The 24,210-nt window shown below is 50.4% G+C and overlaps 1 protein-coding gene across 3 annotated transcripts in view; it reads right to left on the bottom strand.

The window, feature by feature from the left end:
• Positions 1-19,815, bottom strand: part of LOC102570391 (galactosylgalactosylxylosylprotein 3-beta-glucuronosyltransferase 1) — a 36,816-nt gene extending 17,001 nt beyond the window's left edge. For 2 of the 3 annotated variants that reach the window (XM_014603912.3, XM_019476535.2), the window contains exon 1: positions 19,711-19,815. The gene's annotated coding sequence lies outside the window, so the exon portion shown is untranslated. Of the gene's footprint in view, positions 1-16,360; positions 16,424-19,710 lie in introns of all 3 variants that reach the window. The other variant, XM_019476534.2, reaches the window with a different exon arrangement.
• Between the last annotated feature and the right edge of the window lie 4,395 nt (positions 19,816-24,210).

Genomic DNA, 24,210 nt, shown 5'->3' with positions numbered 1-24,210 from the left:
CCTGCCTTGAGCAGGGGGTTGGACTAAATGATCTCCTGAGGGCCCTTCCAGCCCTATTTTTCTATGATTTGATGCTAGACCTGGCTATAGCTCAGAGCATCTCCTCTGATTTAATCCTGCTGACTGGAAACCATCACCAGCATGTTTAAGGGTGGTCCCTGAGAGATTAGGTGCCACCCATATTAGGAGACTCATGTCTGGAGTAATCCTCAATAGCAGTGTATTTAGAGAACAGTCTTGCAGGACGACCCCCAATGATGGGGGTGGCCTTAGAGATGTGTATTCAGGTTTGAGAGTGCACTATGAAGGATGTCACCTGGGAGGATCAGGCTGGTAAATGACTTCAGGAAGGTTTGGGAGGCCTGTGTTAGGGGAAGGTCTCATTAGGCAGGGGTCAGTGAGGTGACTGTAATTAGGGGCAGCTGCAGGTACTCAGTTTTTGGGAAAGGCTGCCTGTCAGTCATCCTGATTATCTCCTTTCTAATGACTCTGAACTCATCATAACAAACTGAATCATGCATAGAAAGGTTGTTCTGTTTTATGGAGCATTTCAATATTGCAAAGCGTAGATTTGTTCCAGTTCAAAATGAAAACCACACATTTCCAAATTTCCCTCTGAAGGGAAAGACTTGGCATTCCCAACTCCAAAGCAGCTTGTATGCCTGTTTGTTGCTTTCCGATTCCAGGACTGTCTGCTTGTCCGCCTACTTCACAGTCATGGACTCTGGAGGCCAAACTAGCCAAGGAGCTGATTAGGCACGCTGACAGGAAACCAGGCTGATCTTAGGCACCATCCTGTTTCTGGAAGAGCTTTGTGGAAACTGGATGGCCTCCATGGAACATTTTGATGCTGATGAACTGGCAAAGTCTAAGGAAAACCTATTTTGTCAGAGGTTTTTCCAACCAGGTGTAATAACAAAGGGTGGGGCAAGGGCCAAAAGAGATGGAAAAGAATACAGTGGCATCAGACCAATGGAAAACAGGCCAGAACAATTAAGTAATAGATAATGAATGATGCACGGCAGTTTCCTACCTCTTTCTGATCCCACACCACTTTCCTAGCATCAGCTAACCCCCATGAACACTTGCTGCAGGAGCTCAGTGCCTCCATTTCGGAGATGGGGGAAGTTGTGTCACAGAGTTTTGTGACTCCCTGAGGCTGAAGACCAGGGCTCCGCATTCACCTGCATTTGATGGGTGATGCTCTCCACTCCCTGTCAGTCTGCAGAATTCTCTGCTCACTCAAAAGGGAACAAATCCTACCCTGGTAGGCCCAAGAGGATGGAGGGAAAAAAGACAGCTGATTGAACAAGTTAGGAAGGGAAAGGAAGGAGAGAAGGTTTGGGAGAACTGGGATAAAGAACATGGGAAGAATAATGGGAAAATGGTGGGGGAGAGAAAGCTACTTGAAAAGAGTCTGGAGGAAAAGGCCTTTGCTGTATCACCTTAAGACAGGTAAACACAGGCTCTATCACTGACACAGGGGGACAGGTTTCAGAAGGCTGTTTACTAGTCACAACCATACAAACCTAGGGTGGCATTGCCATCGGTCCACCTCAGTCAAACAAGCCCTAATTTCCAGATGCTTTTCCCCAACTGTGGGAGCCCTCAAGTTCAGGTGCAGGTTTTCATTGAACATATTTCTACAGGGGTAGGAGAGTGAGGCCCTGAATAAAGCATCTGGCAAGGGAGGGCAGGGCAAGGCCAGTGCATGCTCAGCGGGCTCCTGCATTATGCCCAGGAAGCTCCCGCAGTTTTGTTTGCTTGCCAGCTTTCTCCTGCACCTCAGGGAAGCCTATGCAGATTTCATGAGTTCCTAAATTCTCGGTGTGGGAGCCGCACTGCTGAAGGCAGAGCAGCTGAACCTTCATTATTGATGAGGCTGACCTGTCTTTAAACAAGGGATGCATAATTCATGGCAGCTCCAGCATTTGTGGTGATGCTCAGCCATAGCTCCACCTCTGCTCATGGGAATTGATTGGAAGTTTCTGTCCCCTCTTCCCCCTTCCTTTGCATCCTGTCCTGCTGTCATTAACAAGAGCCCATGGGTTGTTGGTGTGCAGCTGTCCATCTCTTGCCTATCTCAGATGCACAGAGCACAGCTGGAAAGGGGCACATAAGTGGATGAAACAGTCTTGTTCTGAAAAAGTTAATGAAGATGAGCAAGGTCCGGGTACCCCCTCAGACCAGCCCCTGCCACCCCCCTGGGCTTCTTCTCTTCCCGATTCATCACTGCCTGAGCAGTTCCTTTGTGCAACTTGGAGGCTGAATTAGATCAGAAGCACAGAAAAGGAGCATGCATTTCCAGACCTAGCATCTAGCTGTGGGGAGTGGGGAAATGGGAAGAAGGTTCTGTTTCTTTGGAGGACAGGCAGCATTTCCCCCCTGAACCATGTTATATTGAGCAGCCTGTCAGCAAGCAGCAGGGTAGTCTGTTCTGCTGAAGAGAATGATCCCTACCTCTCTCCCCCCCGCCCCTGCCCCCCTGAGGTCTGGTATCAATCCTATAGAAACACCCGCAGGAGGAAGGATGTATTGTGGGTCAAGATGCAGAAGACGGATGCTCTGGGTTTTAATCTTTCTTCTGCTACTGATTGTCCATGTGACTTCAGGCATGTTACTCTTGGCATCTGTGAGATGGGGGGAAAAAGAGCAATACTGACATATATCACAAAGGGAAGGGATGTGAGGATGACTTCATGGAAGTGCTTGCAAGCCCTTGTGGGGAGGCAGGACTGGAGACCCAGCAAAAGGTAAGGGGTCCTTTCCCTTTGCATGGAAATATTAGAACTAATGGGGAATTGTTATGCAGGTTCATCTCTGCTGCAATGCAAGGGCCACGAAGTGAGTCAGCTGGGGAGAAACTGTCCTTCATCCTGCCTCCCAAGACTTAATGAAAGGCACTGTCTTCTCCCAGTCTGAGTTAATCTCTCCCCTTAGCTGTAAGGGACTGCGCTGCTGTCAGCCCTGAACCCAGGCATGTCTTTTGAGAAGTCACCCATTATACCCTCTCCACCTTCAGCTCCTGCCTGATGGATCTATAAGCTGCTCAGCCTGGTTCACCTCCTCAGAGAGGCAAGAGCAGCTGCCTTGTCCCAGATGTGTGGATCATTTCTAAGCAGCATACACCAGGAGAGGGCTCCTCCACCCTCGTTTTGTTCACAAGGGTAAAAAAAACAAAACCTGTCAAGGCAGCTAATTAAATTGGTTGGCTAGCTCCTCTGGGAGCCAGCACTTCTGTGATAATGCCTGTCTCTATTTGCTACCACAGGCAAGATGGAAGTAGCTGGGGGTTACCTTGCCTATGAGCTAGGATGGGAACAATCAGTTCTGATTAGTGCTGACAGAGCCTTTATGTTCAACTCACCTTCCATGGGAGGAGAAGGGGGCATAGAAGGGGGATTGAAAAAACTCATATATTTTTTTCTTCCTAGAGATGGGCCCAATCCAAAAACCCAAATCCCACTATTAGGAAAGGTTGGGGGCTGGATGTAGGTCCAAAACTCACCAGCTGCCCCCAACTCTGCAGTGAGGCCAGCTCACTCTTTTCCCTCAAACTCTGGCCCTTTCGTGGTCTGGTTCAAACCTTGCAGCTGTCCTCCCATATATTTCCAACCTAATAAGAAGCATGTGTCAAATATACCCTGAGAGAAAGCAGCAGTTCAGGACCAAACAGAAGTAGCAGGAGGTCTCAAATGTCTCAGGTGACAGCCCAATTCAAGGCTGGAACTCCCTAGGACCATCTAACATCAGAGGAAACGTGGCTGCTTACTTAAACCTAGATTTTACCTTCCTGTTGTCCAACTCTGTCAGCACCAAAGTCCTTTAATGCACTTGTGAACTTAAGGAGCATTCATTCCACACAAATCAACCATACATTTTGGAGGGGTGGAGGAAGCAAAATCAGGCTATTAAGGAAGCAAAAGCAAAACAGAGCCACTCTGAAGTAGTGGTGTATTTCATACAGAGCTTTCCCTACTGTGTTAGCAAATAATGCCTGTTCAGCAGGGGTGGGAGTTGTCATTTTACGTGTTCACTGTAAAGATGGAAAGGAAAAGCTCACAGCATTTGCTTCCAGAGCATTATCAAAGGCTGAAAGGAATAACTCTCTGAGAGAGAGAGTGGGGGTGGTGCGGGAGGGGGGTCTGAGCATTATTTGGAAGGTAATCAGTGTCATGGGGTGTGTTTGTGGAGGAAATAAACTTCACCTTGATCACAAGCTCCTTCTAGAGATTCTGTATCTAAAGGCTGACACTATACCTTTCTAGCAGGAGCTGTGATGCAGATATAGGCTTTGATCTTAACTGTGTGTCAGGATGACATCAAATGCTAGTCTCCAGAGGAAGAGGCTATCACTAATGCACTATCCAGATTGATTATGCTGCTTGTTTTTTCCCCATGCTAAAAGGCAGTATACAAACTCTCTTTCCTAGTGTAAGTCCTCATCCTTTCCAAAAAGAGCCAAGGAAACTCAAAGAAGCCCTGCTCTGGTTACAGCATGGCAAGACAATGGCAGAATCGTGGAGTGCAGCCTTTCCCAAACCTTGTGGGTTTAACCTCCCTGCCTAGTAACATTGATAACTCTACACCCCCTACTCTACACCCCGACTCTACTACTCCCCCTTGTGGGGGAACACAAACGTTTGGTTGGTGGAGGTTGCCTGTGAATGAGGGTGGCAACTGGTGGCATCCCTCTATTTCAGCTATAGCTGCCAACCCCACCCCCCGGTAATTGGTACTGGGAGGAAGCAAGTCATGGGGGAAGGGGCAGCAGTGCCTGAAGTAGGGGGACACTGCCAATTGCCACCGTGATTCACAGCCCCCCACACCAAGAAACCTTTCACATCTCCCACCCCTGAAGGGGACATGCCCCACACTCTGCAAAATGCTGGTATAGTGAATGAAAGATGTAACCCCAAAATCAGCAAAGCATTTAAGCAGCTGCTAAACTGTAAGGGTGTCAGTCACCTCACTGAAATCCATAGCCATAATCATAGGCTTACACAGTTATACAAAGGCTCCAGGTGCCTGGTGGGACCAGGTTCCTTGTCCTTATTGTTCCAGAAAAATTGACCTGTCAGTAGAGAATGATTGTGGACTAGGCAGTGCATGGGCAGCAATGCTCTGGAGCTTCCACCTGAGGATGGTGGCTGAAATGGCATGATCAATAGAGCATAACAAAAATAAAAGTTTGGCTTGACGATATTTTTCGTGGTCAGGGAAAGGAGGAAGTAATCCATGTTCATTATCATAGAAACTTAGGGCTGGAAAGGACCTCAGGAGGTCATCTAGTTCAACCCCCTGCTCAAAGCAGGACCAGCCCCAACTAGATCATCCCAGCCAGGGCTTTGTGTAGCCAGCTCTTAAAAACCTCCAAGGATGGAGATTCCACCACCTTGCTGGGTAACCTGTGCCAGTGCTTTACTGCCCTCCTAGTGAGATTTTTATTCCTAATATCCAACCTAAACTTCCCTTGCTGCAACTTGAGACTTGCTCCTTGCTCTGTTATCTGCCACCACTGAGAACAGTTTATCTCCATTCTCTGTGGAATCACCCTTCACACAGTTAAAGGCTGCTATCAAATCCACCCTCAGTCTTCTGTTCTGAAGCCTAAATAAACCCAGTTCCCTCAGCCTCTCCTCAGAAGTCATATGCCTCAGCCCCCTAACTTTTTGCTGCCTTCTGCTGAACTAAGATTTGTCCACATCCTTTCTGTAGTGGGGGCCCAAAACTGGACACAGTAAAGCAGAGGGCACAAAAACATACCAAAAAACTGCCAGTGTTAGCCACAGAAGTGACCACCAGGTCCTGGCCAAGTCTATATATTGTTTGGTGCTTATTCAGAAAGCCAGGAATGGCAAACACCATCAACACTGTTGCAGCTAAAATTCTTGAGACCTTATATTAGCTTCACAGAGCCAGATCTAGATGGGGTGCAGTGGTGTGGCTGCACTCCCCTTCCCCCCGCCTCTCCCCTCTCCTCCCCTTTAGGACTGGACCACACTGCAGGAGCTTCTGTGGACTTTTTTCAAGTTTTCCATGCTGTCCCAGGGGCAGAGGAAGCTTCAGAGCTGCTCCTACCTGCTCCATCCAGGTTGTGCAGGGGCTGGGCTCAGCTGGGACAGCAGCAGCAGCAATTTGCCAAATCCTGCATCCAGCTCTGTAGCTGCCTGAGGGTTACCTGAAGAGATGGCTTCTGAGGCTGGGTCTCAAATCTTCCTTGGGCTAAATCCTTGAAGTACACTAGATGTAGGTGGCTGACACTCTTACAGTGCAGCATCGACAGTGGCAGGCAGACACTTAGAAAGGAATGGGGATGGGTTTGTGGGAGAGGGGGGTGGGAATAAATAAATAAAGCTGCATGTGGTAAATTTTCTGTTGTCTTAGGTATTTGCCACAGTCCAGTGCTCAGAAAACTCCAGCAGATTTATATTGGAAATGTCAGTTATAAATTAGAGTACTTAGATCAGCATGGACAAAAGACCTGAATGGGAAACAGCTTGGGGAAAACAATCTACAGTCTTTGCCGCTTCCACCCCCACAAGGGTATGAAATTAAAGGGGAGGAAGGAAGCAAGGGAAAGAGCCTGTCAGGAAGACATGATGGCTAGCATCTGGCTGTGGCAAAAGGGACCAGAAAGGTTCTGTAGGAAGCTGCTGACAAAACCATGACTGGAAAGGAAAGCGTCTTTTCTTTGTCGAAAAAGGATCTGAAAACACTGTGAGGGGAGGGTGTTTTTCAGAGAGGAATAAAGATGCAGGGGAAGAGAAAGTGCCAACGGCTCCCAACAGTGTCTCAGTCCTCTCAAAAAGTTAATTGATCAGTAAAAAATGAAATTAAAAAGCACACCCAGGGGTGCATGGCTATGATTCTGTTTTCCAGGTATTGTGCCTTTATATGCAAGTCCGTCCGTCTGTCCACTGGGGGAGACAGGACTTTGAGAGAGTCAAAGATGGAAAACCCTCACAGCGCGAGACCCAAACTTTGCTCTTTCTCATAGAGATTTTATTATTCTGCTTTCCTTCTCTGCTGTGTTCTTTAATTGCAAATAGAAGCAATCCAGCCTGAAAGTGTTCTTTGTACATAAACGCTCTCATGAGAGCTAGTAGGTGCATGGGCATACTTGGATACTGCCATGCTTCAGGGTGCTTAGGACCAGGGATCAGATCAGCCAGGGACAGTGGTGGCAGAGGAGGGTTTTGACAACACCACCACATCTCCCTTGGCTCCACCTCTGGAATTGAAGTCAGCATTACAAGACCCTCAGAGGTGTTCAGATCGAAGGTGTTGGTTTGGCCCCAGCTTGCTCTGGAGAGCCTCCTCCCCCCCTGCATCTGCTGATGCCACACCTCTCCTCCCTAACCCTCATTTGCATCACTCATCTACCCCCTGATTCTCTTTACCCACAGCCCCATCCTTTCAGCCTTTCCTCTGGCCCAGGAGGGATATTGTTCCTTTAACCGGCCTAGCTCAATCTAGGCATCACAGTAATTTCTGAGCCTTGTATTGTTCTGCTTTCAGGCGGTCACATCCAATTTCTCCTTGAACAAACTCAGGGCCCTGAGGGCAGAATGCAAGACAGATTGGCATCGGGGGAGGCACTGCCAAATGGATGAGTACTGAAGCCCCCCAAAACAAAGGTCTCCTTGTACTCCCGTCTGCTAAGCAGTTTGTATGTTCTGTTCACTGGTGAACAATTTTGTCTGCAGTAAAATGCTCTTCCTGGGGACTCTGAATCTTATTCTTGCTGTCTCTCTCTTTCCCCTCTTTCCCAACCCCAGCCCGCTGCAGTGGGGCATGGACGGTTATTCCAGAGAGTGCTCTACTTTAACATATTATTCCTCCTTACATACACATGCACATGCCCATACACATACACACACTGCAGATAGTGAGCCTCTACACACGAGGGACCAGAATCCTATGTCTGACAGATTTCTCTCTCGAAGGAAAGGCAAGGTCAGGGCAGAAGCTTGTGTGAAAAGTTTGTGTTGAAAATTCACATGAATCAGTGGGTCAGATGAGATACCCAACCCTTCTCCCCCCACATCTCCTTCTACCCCTATCAACTGTACAAAAATACCTTTGAGTGCTGGTGGTGATCCTAACCAGGTGGATGGCAAAGCTCTGGGAAGTGATCTGGGCTTGTGATCTTCCTGCTGTGACTGATCCCCAGACCAGGTGTCTTTGTCATGAGATTTCCAGCTCAAGGAGCTCTACTGGACTCTGGACGCTTGTATTTGAAGCCAGGCTGTTGCTGGCTGAGAGGCAGTGCGTATGGGGTAGGGTGAGGACAAGAGTGCACAATGGGAAGAAGCACACTGTGAATGGAATCGCGGTGCAACACTCCCCCTGCAGCACGCTTGATGGCAGAAGCCCCAGGAGGGATGTTGAGTAAAACAGCCAGAGTTCCCCATCCTGTCCCACAGCATCCACCAGGCACCATCCAGCCCCTTGCATGTTGTTGTCATCACATTGAGTAGGTCCAAGATGGTCATTTCCTTGGAGATGAATTTGGCTTTTTGAAGTCATGTGGAACCCACAGGTCAAATCTGACAGTGTGGCTTATGCCTATAGTTGGGGGCGGGGGGGGGGCCCTCTGGACATGAGTATATTTGTGCAAAGAGAGGGTAATGGGGAATGCAGATACACAGGTGCAATGTGTGTAGAGGATGTAGGATACTGCTGGCATAGGGATGCTGTAAAGGAAGCGATATGGCAGGGCTTACATCAGGGACTGTAAATGTCAGAGGGCAGAGCAGCACACTAAGGTGCAATCATGGGACGATGGATCTGTGCTTGAGACAGCAAGATTATGAGGAGGACTGGATACTCCCACCAAGACTCACTGCCAGCTCCAGCTGTGTGGGGGCCAGCCATTCACTCTACTTTCACCCTCCCTCTTCTCTCCTCCCAGACATAGGATCGAGAAGGGCTCAGCCTTTCCTAACTGGAGCCTACTAAAATGCCCTTTAACGTTTCATAGTACCCTGGAATCGATCTGCTAACTTTCATGATTTTACTGCAAGTCTCATGAGATTTGTTGTGGTTCCTTCTTTCCCCGTTCCCCCTTCATGCTCCAGTTCATAGAATTATGTTATTATGTGAAAATGAGCCACTGCTTAAATGGAAGCAGGATTCTCCCTCAATAACAGGACTCCAGGAGCTGGGACTTCAGAGGAAATGCCCAATGCTGCAAGAGCTGGCAACACTGAAAATACTATGGGGGCTAATGAAGTGTCTGCTGAGTCCTGCAGGCTCCTTTCTTCTGCAATGGGGAGGAGGGTGTCTGTCTTTAATGAAGGGTAGGTGATGGGCTGCCATAATGCCAATGGAAAAGAGAGCCACTGGCATGGGAAAGGGAGCCCCTGGTGGCAAGCATATGGTGGCAGCGATGGCTGGTGGGAGGAGGAAGGGAGCAGAGCTGTCATGCTGAAGTCTCCCTGTCACTAGGTGCAATCAGCCTTGCTACATACCTCCCCACCCCCCATCCGATGCTTCACTAGATGATGCGTCTCACTGGTATCAGTGCTGAATACCCTGTCTCCCCTGTGATGAAAGCTTACAGAAGTGTAGGCCACAGTTAGCAAATGGGAGGCACTCACTGTTAATGCAGTTTTTGGAGTCGCCAGTATCCCTCCTCTTCCCACCAGGATGGGCTGCAGGTCCTAGCGCAGACTGAGCTCATGTTTTATTTTGGCAGATGCTTCCCTTGGGCTGTACAGAAGGGGCTCAAGGGTAATCAGGATTTAGTTTATATTTGCTTAAGTCTTTGGTTTGGGTCATTTGAGTCCTAGCCATGAGACCTGGGTGTTTCTAAGGATTTCGTATGGACTTAATTAAAAGCCAAAACAAAGCATGGCATTTTAAACACTTAGCAGAGATGATACAGTATCTGGCCCTAGTCAAAAGCACCTTAGAAATAAGACCTTTCTAGGACATGCCTCAGAGAGTCAAGAAAAATACCCTTGTCTCCAAATCCTCCAGCATGGAGTCTATTCCCTTAATCTGAAAGCAAAGACAGGCCACTTTTGTGTATGTCTTCCTTCCTGGGGCCAGGGGATGCAGTACCAGGCTGGGAGTCTGGATTTCTAGATTCTGTCAGCAGCTCTGACTTCTGTGGTTTTGGGCAAGCTGCTTCACCACTCTGTGCCTCAGTTTCCCCATCTGTAAATGGGGGTGCTGAAGCTCATGCACCTTAGGATGTTGACAGATGTGCAACTCCCCGCTCTAACTCATGGTGCTTCACAGAAAGTGCCATGAGTTAGTGACCCCTGCCCCCTCCCCCAGATATTTGCTGTTGGGTTGAGGTGAAGGGGAAAAAAAAAATCAAGCTCCACTTTGAGCCAATCCATTGGATCCTCTCTCCCCTAGCCACACACCCCCCTCCCAGCTCCAGTGCTGTCTGCAAGAAGGGAGGGGAGAGAAGGCGGGGGGGGGGGCTGCAGGCTGGGGTTTACCCAGCCTGAGCTGGAGTGGGGTCATAAAGCAGGCTGGGGGGGGGCTCCAATCCACCCACCCCCTCTCCAGCTCAGGCTGGTCAAACCCCAGCCCACAGCTCCCTCTCTATCCCTTCCTGAAGACAGCACATGGGGCAGAGATTGACAGAAATTCCCTACCACACACAGGGATTGCCAGAAATTCCCTAAGGTGCTCCACTTTGGAGCACCGTCATCTGATCCCTCACTAGGTGAGGGTTAATTTATCATGTGATTGGACACTTCTAAAGTGCTCTGCAGGCATGCACGTGTGTCATGGCACAGCTGTAGAGCACTTTCAGGGGGCCAATCACATGACAAATGTCACTTCTGTCAGCACCCTTACTGAAATGATCCATGAGAGTTGAAGCTGGAAACCCCAATATAACTGCACATCCTCTTATCATCAAAAGACTCCTTATAAAAGTAACGGGCATCATCTGAATGGTCTTGGCATTAGAGCTTCACCCATGACAATCAATGACCAGTCAGACTGGGGGGAGATTAGGGTCCACTCTGACCTATTCACCTCATAATAGCAACTACAGTGAGAAGCTAAGGACTCTTTAGCTTGATCAGAATTGTTCACTTTAATTTTGAGGGAAGTCTGTCAAGGGTTCATTGTTATTGTTGTTATTATTATTATTATGATTATTACACTTCCAGCAGGAGAAGGCCTTGCCAGTGCTGGGACTGTAGGCGGCAGGCTCTTTTTCTGCTTACAAGAACACAGATAAATGCCATATCTGTGAAATGAGAACAATCATCATACTCAGTGCTTTTCATTTTCAAAGAGGCAGTTGTTAACCCTTGCAAGCTCTTCCTTTCCCATTCTCCATAAGGAGAATGGTGCCTCAATCCGCATTTCAGGGAGGAGGAAACTAAGCCTTAAAAAGCAGAGTGAGAAACCAGCACTATCAGAACCAAGACTAGAGCTCAGGTCTTCCTGGCTCCCTGCTCTCCGGGGCTGTTGGACAGCACCAATCTGCTTGGAGCTTGTGTGCGTCCCTGCAGTGCTGGGGGAAGGAGGGATGAGATAGATCAGGGAGATACAGAGGGATGGGATGTCTGAGGGGACAGTGGGCAAGAGAGACAAGTAAAAGACAAGGAAGCCTGAGTGGGAGTGTGATGGAAGGAGAGAGAGACAGAGCTTAGGTGAGTGGGGGTGAGAGAAAAAAAAAGGAAGGATGAATGGAGGGAGAAGGAGCAAGAGATCATATGGGAAAGCAAGCAGAGGAATGAGAGAGGAGGTGAGTGAGAGAGATGCAGGTGAGGGCATCTGTGCTCCCTCTAAAAAGGAACTCACCCATCTGTCTCATGCGCAGTCATGCCTCCACGCTGCAGGAATGCAGCAGCGCAACCTCAGCGCTCCAATTCCTCCCTTCCACCCCAGCCTGCCTGCTGAACAAAAGCATCTGTGTTTGCTCCCTGAGGAGTGCATGAAGGGCCTCATTCATCCTGGAGGTGGGGAGAGAAGCTGGCAGATCTAGGAAAGCTGTCAGTGCCTTGCTCCTTTTCACCTTTGTGTGCCTTTGGGGGAAACAATCAAACCTACCGAGTTGAAGGGCAGCAAGTTGGAGCACAATGTGACAGGGGAGAGAGAACCAGGATAATAACCATGGGGCACTGTCTGAATGGGCTACCATGAGAAAGGGCAGATATCTGGGACCTAACTGGTCACAGCAAGGGAGGCCTCATAGTGATGCTGATTCCCTCCTTTCTCCTGTAACAGCACAGTGCAGTCGCTAGGTGACCCATGCCTTGGGTAGGACCGCTCTGACCATGGCTGCTCTAGTGGCTACAGTTACACAGATACATCCAGAGATTTGAAGCACCCAGCCCACAGTGCCAGGCACTCTCACCTACTACTGGCTACAGGAAAAAATCAGACAATTAAAAAGAAAACTAATGAGATCTATCAGCTAATAAACTAGAACTCATTTTCTTAGGTCACACCTTCCCACCTAAAAATCTTAAGATGCTTTAAGAGCCATCTCTTAAACCTTGCATTAAAACTTGCATGAGGTAGGTGGGTTAGTTGGTGTCATTATCCACATTTATTTTACAGATGGGGGAAATATGCTATCCAATTTAGGTGGAGTGATTTATCGAAGGATTAGCAAGTGAGCAGAAGCCGAGGTAAAACCCGAGGGCTCAGGGCTGACAGCTTCACAAAGGGCCATGGGACTATCCACAGACACAAGGATTTGCAGTCCCAAATTATACATCTGTTCTGCAGGGTAGCACATCCAAAGCATGCTGACTCCTTCCACCACCTGGGAGCTGGCTCAGATGTTTTGGAGGTTCTCTGACACTTCTGAGGTCTCCCATAGGTCCAGGACTAACCCAGTTTAGCTTGCAAAACATACTCGCCAACATGCCCCATAACCTCCTGCCAGCACACACATTAACCATGCTCTCTCCATATCCACCAGGAACTTTCAGCATAAAATGACATCCTTTTAAAAAATTAATTTCAATTGTCTGAATATTATTTCTGCTTCCCTCCTTTGGACCATTTTTCACTCCTTTGCTCAGTTACAGGTAAGGAGTAATTATTATAGCTGCTGTGACCTAACTGACAGGGGATAACATCAAAATAACAGGACAGTATGATTTGTTTATATATCATGCCATCACTCAGGAACCAGAGCCACAGGATTCTTCCAGGCTGCCGGTAATCTATTAAACACCAGTGACCGGGAGGGAGGTACTGCCAGCTGGATTACCACCTGGCCAGCTTAAGCCAACCCAAAACAAACCCTGAACCTTCTCCAGAGATGAAGACGGAAGCCAAAATGAATTTCCTTTAAAATATGAAATAATCAGCAAATGCCCTGGACATGTCTTTGAGGTTTTAAGCAGTAGCAAACTAGAACGACCAGATCTGACCACCCACTGAAATCAGTGCACTCCAGTATCCTGTCACCTACCCTGACCAGAACTGGATTCTTCAGAGGAAGGAGCAGCAAGCCCTATGAAGGACAACTGGGGAACATCAGGCAGTCTAGGCCCAGATCCAGAACTCAGGCCCAGTGTGTGTGTGTGTGTGTGTGTGTGTGTGTGTGTGTGTGTGTGTGTGTGTGTGTGTGTGTGTGTGTGTGTGTGTGTGTGTGTGTGTGTGTGTGTGTGTGTGTGTGTGGTTGGGGGGCAGCAGCAATACCAATGTCAACACTCTTCATATTTAGGTGCCTGGGTCCAGAAGCATTAGGACCTTAAGTCCCCTCTACAGGTGAGAAAAGAGTTAGGCATAAAGAAGCGGGATTCCCAACAGGTCACTGCTAAGGATGTAGGAACTAACCAGCAGGGAAGGGAACATGGGGAAGATGGGGACATCCCTCCTCTCTCCTGGACTTTTCCCCCTAGCTGAAGACCCGAGAGTGGCACGTGTGCGAGACTGGGTCCAAGTTGTTCCTTTGGGTCTAACTGCAGGTTTTCTCTTTCCTTTGAAAACCCAATAGGGGAGGTGTTGCTGCTGCTCCCAACCTTACATATAGCAGCCTCATCCATAGGCAAGCATTTGCTGGTCCCTGCTCCCAACACTGTGTGTGTATACTATCCAATGATGCTCTAATGCAAAATAAATGAGCTGCTGGGGAACCTGGATTCCCTCTCCCTAGGAAATGGGCCCTTGGCTGATCTTCAGTCATGCTACTTGCTGCTGCTCTCTCTCTCTGCTTCACCAGAAAAGGGAAGAAGATGCCTACCTCCAGGAACAACCAATAGCTTGAGGATGAAGTACTTTTCTGTCAAGTGGGAGCCATGGGTTTGAACTTCCTCAGACAGAGGAGCATATAGACCAGGTCTCCCACTTTCTGAGTATGTTCCAACTAGGAAACTATTCTACAAAAGCTGGGCTCCTCAGCATCCCTCAACCACTTTTTTGAGCAAAAGTGGTTTCAGCTGCTGGTTTTGGTGCTAGACTCAGTGCTGTGGGTGGATCAGGCACACTCTGACCACAAGTACTGGAACAAGTCCTTCCGCACATAAGCATAGGGACAACCAGCATGTGAACTTCAAATAGGCTGAGGTGAGAAACAGCCTCTGAGCCGCTCAGCCCTGGCTAGTGGGGTAGGTCATAAGCAGATGCAGAATTAAAGGTATACAGAGAACATTACTAGCAAAAACTTAGCCCTTGGTCATCGAAGAGGCTCTGATTCTCTCTCTGCTGTTCCTTAGCAAGCTGTTTGACTACCTTCCTCCACCCCACATTGGCCATCTTTTAACAGCACTCTTTGTAAAGTACTGCAGACTGCTCACTTGGACTTAGGTCCTGACAACCATCCGAGTTGTACTTTAGGTGCCAAAATCTTTTTTTAGACCTGGCCCTCAGGGGTTGGCTTAGGTCCTGAAAGCATGAGGCTTTGCATTCATTCTAAGCTGATTGTTCTTTCCAACACAATGAGGACTGCTTTTTTATCCACAAAAAATCCCCTCCTTTTCTGAATGGGACCAAGCTCTTGTTCTCAACAGCATCTTGCAGCAGTAGTTCCACTGGTTTTGAGGCCGTGCACAAAAGAGCACTCCCTTATTTTAGTACAATTCCTGATGTTCAGTTGCACTAAATGTCCCCTGGCTTTGTTACCCATAAGAAAGCATAAACGAAAGTACCCCTTCTGCCTACTTTATACCATTGACTGTTTTGTGTGCGCTATCAGGCCTCTCTTGTTTTCTCCCTTCTGAACCAAACAGGCCCAGATTCTTGAATCTCCCTTCATATACATGATCTGGACAAAGATCCAGCCCACAGTGCTACCTGTGGATCTTGGATTGGACCTGCACGCTGCATACATTGTGCACCAGCCCCACACACTGCACACAGAGGTAGGGCCTATGTGTGCATGCTGCATGCTGCATGTGAAGCCAGTCCAGGGTGCATGCTGTATGTGGCACCTGCAGTGGCCCAGCTCTGTGCACTGGATCCAGCATGCTCACTGCCTCCAGGTCCAATGAGTTTGATACCCTGGACATAAGTTTGCTGAGCCAGCCTGCTCTTGTGAGATAGACCCCAAGGAAAAAAAAAAAAAATCAAGGACCAGAAACTGTGACTCTGGAGCCAAACTCTGCATCTCAGCCTCATACCCAGGACATTTGAGCACTTTGTGGAGAGTTACTGTAGTTTTATTTTTTCCTGAGGAATCCCAAAGAACTTTACAAAGAGCACTGCTAGGAGATAGCTGCTCTGGGACAGAGGAAGGTAGCCAAACTGCCTGTTCAGTCTCCACTGTTCCTTAATTGGAGAAAAACATGGTTGGAAGGCACCTCAGGAGGTCATCTAGTTCAGCCCTATGCTCAAGGCAGGACTAAACTATCCCAGAAAAGTGTTTGGCCAACCTACACTGACAAACTTTTAGCAACGGGGATTCCACAACCCACCTAAGTAATCTGTTCCAGGGCTTAACCACCTTCATAGGAAATGTTTGGCCACAGAAAGACAGAAAGTGTTCAGCCTTATTTTTCTGTGATTCTAAGATAGGACTGTGGGAGCACTTAAGTCCCCGAAGAACAGACAAGACATTGGTTCCAAACACCTTTATCCATTAAAATGCATAGATTTCACTTGATTTAAATGTGGAAGGGTAAGAGTTAAATCAGTACAAATGATTTAGCTGCAGTTTAGAGTAGTTATCTACACTGGACTAAATCTAACTCATGAATACTGAGGTCTGTCTAGCTTTTCTCTCACATAAAAGCAGGGTTTACATTGCTGTGTGCAAGAGGCCAAAAGGATGGCTCCTTTCCTTCAGCACTAGGGCTCCCCTGAGCATTGTACTTGCTATTCTCTCTTTGAATCAGATGGCCACACCAACTTCTAACTGCTCACAACAAGTTCAGTCTTTTGTTATTTCTCAGTCTTGGAAGTACTTAACACAGATGCAGACCTGGGCTGGAGTCAGAAGACCTCGGGTGAAGCCCCACTTCTGTCACGCTGTGCTGCAGTGTCTCTGTGAGTAAAATGGAAATAAGTTGCACTGACCTCTGGTAGGGTATATGGGAAGGAGAGCTGCAGGGGTTAATTCTTTATGGTATGTCAAGTACTTTGAGATCCTTGGATGGGATGTGGAGAGGTGGGCAGAGTGTTGGACACAGGAGCCAGCTTGGTTCATGGCCTGAGATTCAAGGGGTGTCAGAAGCTCAATTTAGGGCTTGGCCCATCTCAATCTTCTTGGGATCCTTTTAACATCATGACTGAAGGACACAACTGGGGACAGAGACATGTGAGACTGTCTCTGTGCATGCTTTCAAAACGAATACCAGAGCCTACTTGAAGCAATTTTGGATGCCCCATGCAAGGGCAGGTGGGTATGTGTGAATGCTGACATGCTTCTCACAAGCATTAGTGACTGTCAGGATGCAGGCAGGATGTTCTCCTACCGCCCTCTAGACACCTCCTCTCACAGAACAGAGCATCCAGCCTCAGAAATACAGCTCTTCCCATGCCCCTCACTCCTACCCTGCAACCCTACCCAACACTATTCCCTCTCTGGGCTCCCACACAACTCTGCCAATGCCCCTCCCTGCTTTGGGGCAAGGCAGGGTCCTGAACTATGGAAGCAGGAATAATGTGGGCAGATAATCATGGTGGGGCAAAGTGGGGTTGTAAACAGGGACCCTGGGGATGCTGGGCGAGGGTTGCAGGGAGCTTTGGAGCAGTCATGCTGTGGACGCTCACCACAGGGGCAGAGTGGGGTGCCGGTCAGAGAAGTGCAGGTGGCTTAAAGCAAGAGTGACAAAACGAACGAGCTGGGTATTACTGGAAGGAGGGCTGCAGTGGATGGTGATGCAGAGGATGAAACAGGGGTACAGCAGGAAGCTGATCAACACTGCAGGAGCATGTCTGCTTGACAAAGCAGGGCTTCTGCTGGAGTGTGGATGCTGGGGTAAACAGGGAACTGCACCACACAGGCAAGGATGGGATTAACCCTTTTTACTCCCCACACCGGGCCACAGGATGGGTGAGGCTTTGCCAGCAGAAACATCCAACACATCTACTGAAACGAAGACAATGTCTTTTCAAAGCTGCCACAGGTCCGAGTGCAACTCCAAGAAGGAGTTAATGTATACGCAAATGAGAGCAGATTTGCATACTAAGCACACACACAGAACACCGATTTAAATGGGGTCTAATTCTGGGGCAGTGCTTAAACCTGCCCCCTGCCTGGCAAGGCAATGGCTGCTAAATAATCCTGGAGCCCTGTACACGGAGACTGGAAGGGAACCCTCGGGTTGTGGTTTTCTCTAGGTCTTTCATAAAGATGGAGCTGCTCTCAAGTCCTGGATAGCTCTGCCTGCCAGAGAGGCCTGTATGCTCCGTTTCCCTTCTCAAGATCCACCAGCCCTTTTCATAACTGCCCCCATGCCCCAGACCCAAATTGTTTCCCTCTTGCCCCATTGCTATGAAATGTGTTGCCTGTCTGGCAGTGGCCCTTCCCTCCAGAGGCAGCTGCCTCTCATGCAGGCTCTGCCTAAGCACCTTGGCTTGGGCTCTGGGGCAGGAGTCATGTAAATGGTATATTAATTCTTCTGGCTTGGCTCTATTGCTGTTGTGAGTGCACCCACTGTGCTTTAATTCAACATCGACTGGTTTCTAAAGCACTTGGGATCGAGTGTTAGCAGCTCTGCGCCTCCACCGCACACATCAATGCTCCCGTGGAGCCTTTATTCAGTGCAGACTTAAGTACACCGAGAGTGATACTGAAGTGGCTCCCAGGAGGCCAGGATGGAATTGAGCTCGCCGTGCTCCTGGCCCCATGCTGGGGATCCACAGCATCTATTCAGTGAGAAACACTCCAGCAGGGTGTGTGTGCATGTTCCACACGTGCCCATTAATATACAGTTCCCTGTCCATCATGGGCAAGGCACAAACCAAAAGCTGTCCTGACAATAGCCAGTTCCAAGGCTTGGTATGAAAGGATAAGTAGCACATAGTGGGAAAGGGGGACGCTGATAGCTTTCCCTCAGCAAAGCTCTGCCAGTGCCCCCCCCCCCACATTCTGCCCTGCAGTCCTCCTGCTCCTCTATAGCCTTGGGGTCTCCATACAGCTTTGCCAGTGCCCCTATGCTCCCAGCTCACCTGCTTTGTATGGGGAGGCCTCTTGCCGTCCTGAAACAAGGCTGGAAGTCCATTGTCCCTGCTGGCTCACTGGGCTGTGCAAGCTCCAGGTTGCCAGCTGTATATTTATGGCCAGTCATCATTGCCGTGTTATATGCCTGCTCGGCACTGCTTTGCTGACCCTGCTGCCTTCCCTTTGCCTGTGCTGCCAGGCATTATCTTCCCGCAGGTCCTACCGGAGAGTTACTGCTGCCTCCTCCCTAGAACTGCTGCACCCCAGGGATTTCCCCCCATATACTCGCTGCTAACACTGCTCTCCTACCCTCACTCTCAAGCTGGCTGGATTGATTGCCAGGAGCAGAAGAGAAAGCTATGCAGTCTCCCCTTTTCACCCCAACCAAGCTCCATCTCAACTCCAACAAGCCCCCTGAGCAGCAGCAGCCCCAGTGCACCAGCAAGGACAAAAAGAGCTAGATTTCTTTTTGGTTTACCTTCCACCAGACACTCCTCTGCCTGCCTCTGAACCCGGCTGGCTTTTTTTTGTGGGGGTGGGGAAGGGGGCACTCACAGCCTGTTCCAATCAGCCCCCTCGGTGCCATGGGGCACCTGGGCTTTCCTACACTTGGGGCCCCTCTTCCTATCTGATTCCCTTCACTGCGGGGGACTCACCCTCTCCCTCAAACCCCGCAGGAGAGGGAGCCCTGCCTGGCAGAAAGAATCGGGACACCCGGGTCCTCTCCCCAGCTCCGCCAGTGCTTCCGCGGGCACATCGCTTCACCTTCCCCTGCCTCCGAAACAGGCATCGCACCCTCCAAAGCAAGGCTCGGGGACCAGATCCCCCTGCAGATCTTCAAAAGCGGACTGGACGCACGCCTTGCCAGGGTTATTTAACCTTGCCAGTCTTCCCTGCCCAGAGCAGGGGGGGCTGGACCCAAGGTCCCTTCCAGCCCTAAACTTCTGTGAATCACTGGGGGTTGGGGGACGCCGGGCATGCACCCCGCGGGTGCTGGGACCTGGGCACGGCTGCTGTGCTCCAAACACAACGCTCCTGGCTAGCACAGGGCTGTCCCGCGCGGAGGGGCGCTGCCCAGCATGGGGGGAGGGGATGACGTGCCGTCCCCCGGGGAACCTGTAACACCCCAGCCCAGCTGCCCCCCCGAGCCCCGGCGCTGCCCTTACCTGGGCTCGGCGCGGCTGGCTGGCCGAGGGCGCCCGGAGCTCGGCCACACGTGCTCGCCACTGCCCCGCGGCTGCCGGAGCGCCGGGCTGAGGCGGCCGGGCTGGGCGGGCGGCGCGGGGAGGCGGCGCGCGGAGCCCGGCTTTAAGGCGCCCGGCGGCAGGGCTGGCGAGGCGCGGAGGCGCAGCCCGCCGGGCCACCTTAAGGAGGAGGCAGCCACCTGAGCCCTGAGCCCCCCCCAGCCAGCTGTGCCCCCGCAGCTCCAGCTGTGCTGCCCCCCCGCACAGCTGCCTCCTTCCCCGCGCTGAGGCAGGGGCTCGGGTTGGACTTGCCCCGGGCCGGAGAGAGGGCAGGGGCAGGACCCAGCCGGGCTCCCAGGGGCAGAGGTCCCAGGGGGCAGCAGGGCCCGATTAACGCCCAGGCCAACTAGGCCCATACTAAGTGAAGCCCGGTTGTGCTTGTTTTACATATTATAATGTTGGAGTGGGGGGAAAAAAAGGAATATAAATATACAGCATTAAGTAGAGCACGAGTAGGCAAACCCCTCCCTGGCATGGGTGCTGGACTGTGGTACGTGAAGACATTTTGCTTGGTGCGTGCGCCTTGGGGCAGCTGGTGGGAAAGGGGCTGAGGCTGTGATGTCCCAACAAAGATCGGGCCCCTCACAGCTCCCCTGCTGCCTGCTCCCAGCACACCGTCTTAAAAGTTGAGGGGTTTTTGGCACTTTGCTCCAAAATGTTGCCCGCCCCTGAAGTAAAGGTTGTCTGCCTAGGAACCACCAAAGGGTTAATCCAGCCCTGGGTTCCAGGGGCAGTGGTGGGGGTCACTTTATTCCCCCCCCCATGCTGGGCTTTGCCCCTCCTTGCAGGACAACCCATGCCCTAGCCCTGCCAGGAGCTTTGTGTTTGAGCATAGCAGGGTGCCCAGGTCCCCTCATCCCTGCAAGACTCAGGGCAAGCACATGGGTACCTGCCTGGCAGTGGCAGTGCCCCCTCCCACCCAGTAGTGGGATCTGGCCCAGCACCTCATTCCCGCTTTGTGTGGAGAGTGTGATCCCTGTTTCAGAGGCAGGGGAAGTGGAGGCGGGGAAAGGCGAAGTGATGTGCCCATGGAAGTATGGGCAGAGCTGGGGAGAGGACCCCAGGCAGTTCTCCCTCTCATGTGGGGTTTCATGGAGAGGGTCAGTGCCTCCCTAGTGAAGGGAGTTGCATTCTGAAGAGGGGCTTCAAGCACTGCACAGCCTGTGCTGGGCTTTCCATGCCCAGCAGTATGTGGTGGTCAAGTAGTGGCCTTATTTATAAGGTAGGGAGCAGAGCACAAAGCAGGCATGATGAAGGCCGTGGCAGGAAACCCAAGCTACCTTCCACAGGGTCCAGCTGCCTGCACAGTGTCCAGGCTACATCAGCCCTGCAGAGAAGCAGGGGACCTTATCCCAGGCAGTGTGTGCCTGGTGATATTGCCTCTGGTACCCAAGCTAGCTCATCCACACAGCAATGGGTGTGTATGCAGGGAAGGGGATGGGGATAGGCAGGCCCAAGGGCACAGTAACAGACCTGGGAACTAAAGACACAGCCCAGACGTCTCAGAGGAGTGTCCAAACCACTAGTCCACCCTTCCTCTCCAAGAGTGCCTGTTGTGCATTTGCCTTCTGTTTCTGAGCTCATGGGGTGCTCTCAGGTCATAGGCTCCAGCTTTTTTTCTGGAATGAGGAAGGCAAGAAGCCTACCTAAAAATTATGATGAGAAAGCTGAGATTCTCATGCGATTACTTGGCTCTGGCAGCCAGGACATTCCAATATCACAGGACTTGCAATAAAATCACACATACCCAGTGCAGTTAAGTCAGCTGAGCATGGCCACAGAGCCTCCGTATCTCCCAGGCTCTGACAGACTTATTGAATAGCCTTTGCTGCACCTCAGTGTCTCTGCTGGTAGAGCAGGAGGTGAGAATGCTTTGTAAAGGTGAGGGCTAGACTTTCCCTTCCCCAGCACTGTTAGGGGACTCTCTTGATTACCTGGATGAGCAGTTTGTCCTCCTATGGCTGGGACTGGGAGGAAAGCTGTCTGAATAAGGAGCAGTTCCCCTTTCCTGGAGGGGTGGGTAGTGAGACCAGGGAACCAAAGGTCACCTTTGGGGCATGTCCTTTGAGTGCTGGCTCTCTTAGCTGGTGCACTTCTGGGTAGATAGGTCAAGGAGGTGCTTCAGGTCCCTCCTGGGAGATGGTGAGCAACAGGTTTCAGGTCTCTTCCAGCAGCTTTTCAGCCTCCAAGGGGAGTGGGGCTGGCAGAAGAAGAAATGAGCTGGGGCAACAAAGGGATGCTAACTCAAGCCAGCAGAACTCAGTCCTGTCTTCTTCCCACCTCATGTGCAACTGGGCAGGCCAACAGAGATGGGACCACACAAGTGTAGTTCCACCCCCCCCCCCGGCTCTCAGCAGCTTTCAGGGATGAAATGTGGGAGTGTCAGTCACAGAAACTGCCACAGCCTCAGCACTGAGGTGCTGCTACTAGACCAGTCCCTGCCTCAGAGGGGGTTGAATAGACTGACTCAGTGCTGACTTCAGAGAGCCCTCAGGTAGCCCAGCCTGGGCAGTCAGGCCAATTCATCTCATGCCAAGGGACTGATGGATCCATGGCTGAGAGGACAAAAACTGAGCTTCTCTCCCTGTGTGGGCTTACAAGCATGCCAGCTATTCCAGGAGAAACAATTACTGCAAATATCTTCAAAGAAAGACATCAAATAGGATTTTACAGCCCAAATGACATTTACAAAACTAGAACATGGAGGGGAACTAAAAAACTGGCAGCGCAGGATGTGCACACCTGTCATTCACTTACTGCATGCTCCCAAAGGGTGCTCAGCACTGGGTTTGATCACCACAGTGCTTCTACTCCTCTGGCACTTACCTACCCCTGCCAAGGACATCTTCAGGGGCCCTGACCTCTCTACACTTGCTCATCTGAATCACTTGCATTCAAGCCATCCCCTGCTCCGGAGATGAGGGGTTCTCCAAGCTCAGGGTGTTTTGGCTATGATGTTAGGTGTGAATATCACCCAGCTCTGCTGCTGGTCCAGAAGAGCTCTATTGTGCCATGGGCCTGATGCCAATGTGTGGCTGTCAGGAAATGATCAGAAGTTTTCCTGCAGATGGCTCAGGAGAATCTCATCCTTCTGCATTCATTCTGCACCCTGGGCATGCCCTGAATAACTGTTTGGGAATTAAGTGGCAAGGTTGTTTTAGAAACAGAGGAAACTGAGGCAGGGAAATCTACCAGTCCATGCCACCTCATTTGGCCACATCACCAGGCTCACACTCTGTAATGTATATACCAGGCTAGTGGTGCTATTATCCCCACTGCACAGATGGAAAGATGAGGCACAAGAGAGGCTAAGAGATTTGCCCACGGTCACATGGGAAATTTGTGTCACAACAGGGAGTTAACTCAATGGATCCCTAGTCTTGTGCTAGTACTTGTGCCCAGCCACTGGCCTCTCTTGCTTCAACAGGAAGAAATCTCTTCATCAACTTTTCATGTTGTGGCATTCTGTCCCCTGGGGCAAGGGAAAGAGTAAAAGAACAGGGTCAGGGCTGCTGGAACTGCCGGCCAGAGGATAAACTACTCAAGGCTTGCTTAGCTGAATTCAGTGTTATCCATCTTTAGGAGGACACCCTTCAGCTTTGACCAGCATAGACCAGGGTCACACGCAAGGCAGTTTTTTGACTGACGGGGTGAGAGGAGGGGGCTGGGGCGCTCAGTACTTCTGAATGACATCTTTCTGTTCCTGCATCAGGAAAGGGTGGGTAGGAGGGAGGTTCTTTTTTTGCCTCAGTGGACCAGTGTTTTCCTGGGTTCTGTCCACAGCTCTCCCTGGGATTTCATCCTGGGGCTGTCTTGCCCCTCCATGCCTCATCTGTGAGAGGGGGATACAAATCCTTCCTTCTCTCACAAGAGCTCTGTGAGATAGGACTCATGTCTGGGCAAGAAGAGCTTTGCTGTCCTCTAAAGACAGGTGCAATGGGCAGGTGAGCTGTTCTCTGTCTGCAGCATCATTCACTGGGAACTGATGCTGCTCTCTTCAGTTTGCACTGGCAGGCCCTGATGGGCACACCAGTGTGCCCACAGCAGGACAGACCCAAGAATACACAGCCCTGGTGTGCCATGGTGAATTGTGAAACCAGGGTGATGGAACAGCCCAACCTGGCAACATTTTCCATAGAGGGAGAAGGGTGGCTGAGACAGTGTGCAGGCTGAGCACCCCTGTCCTAGTGAGCTATGGGGGCAGTGGGGTGGGTGACTGCATGCTTTGGACATCTGTCCCCCTGCTAGCAGCTGGACTGAGAACTCAACCACTCATTCCAGTTAGGCCACTGAAGAGTTGGCAGATGTAAATAACTTCCAGATGCTTCCCTGCACACTCTAGATTTTGCTGATGCAGCTCAAGATCCTCAGGCATTGCTAGTCAAAAGCATTTCTGAGAATGTTGCCTGTTGCTTTTGCACA

This window comes from Alligator mississippiensis, chromosome 1 (assembly GCF_030867095.1).
Source record: "Alligator mississippiensis isolate rAllMis1 chromosome 1, rAllMis1, whole genome shotgun sequence".
Lineage (NCBI taxonomy): Eukaryota > Metazoa > Chordata > Crocodylia > Alligatoridae > Alligator > Alligator mississippiensis.
The sequence above is the reverse complement of the archived record's forward strand: the minus strand, read 5'-3'. Positions and strand labels throughout refer to the sequence as shown.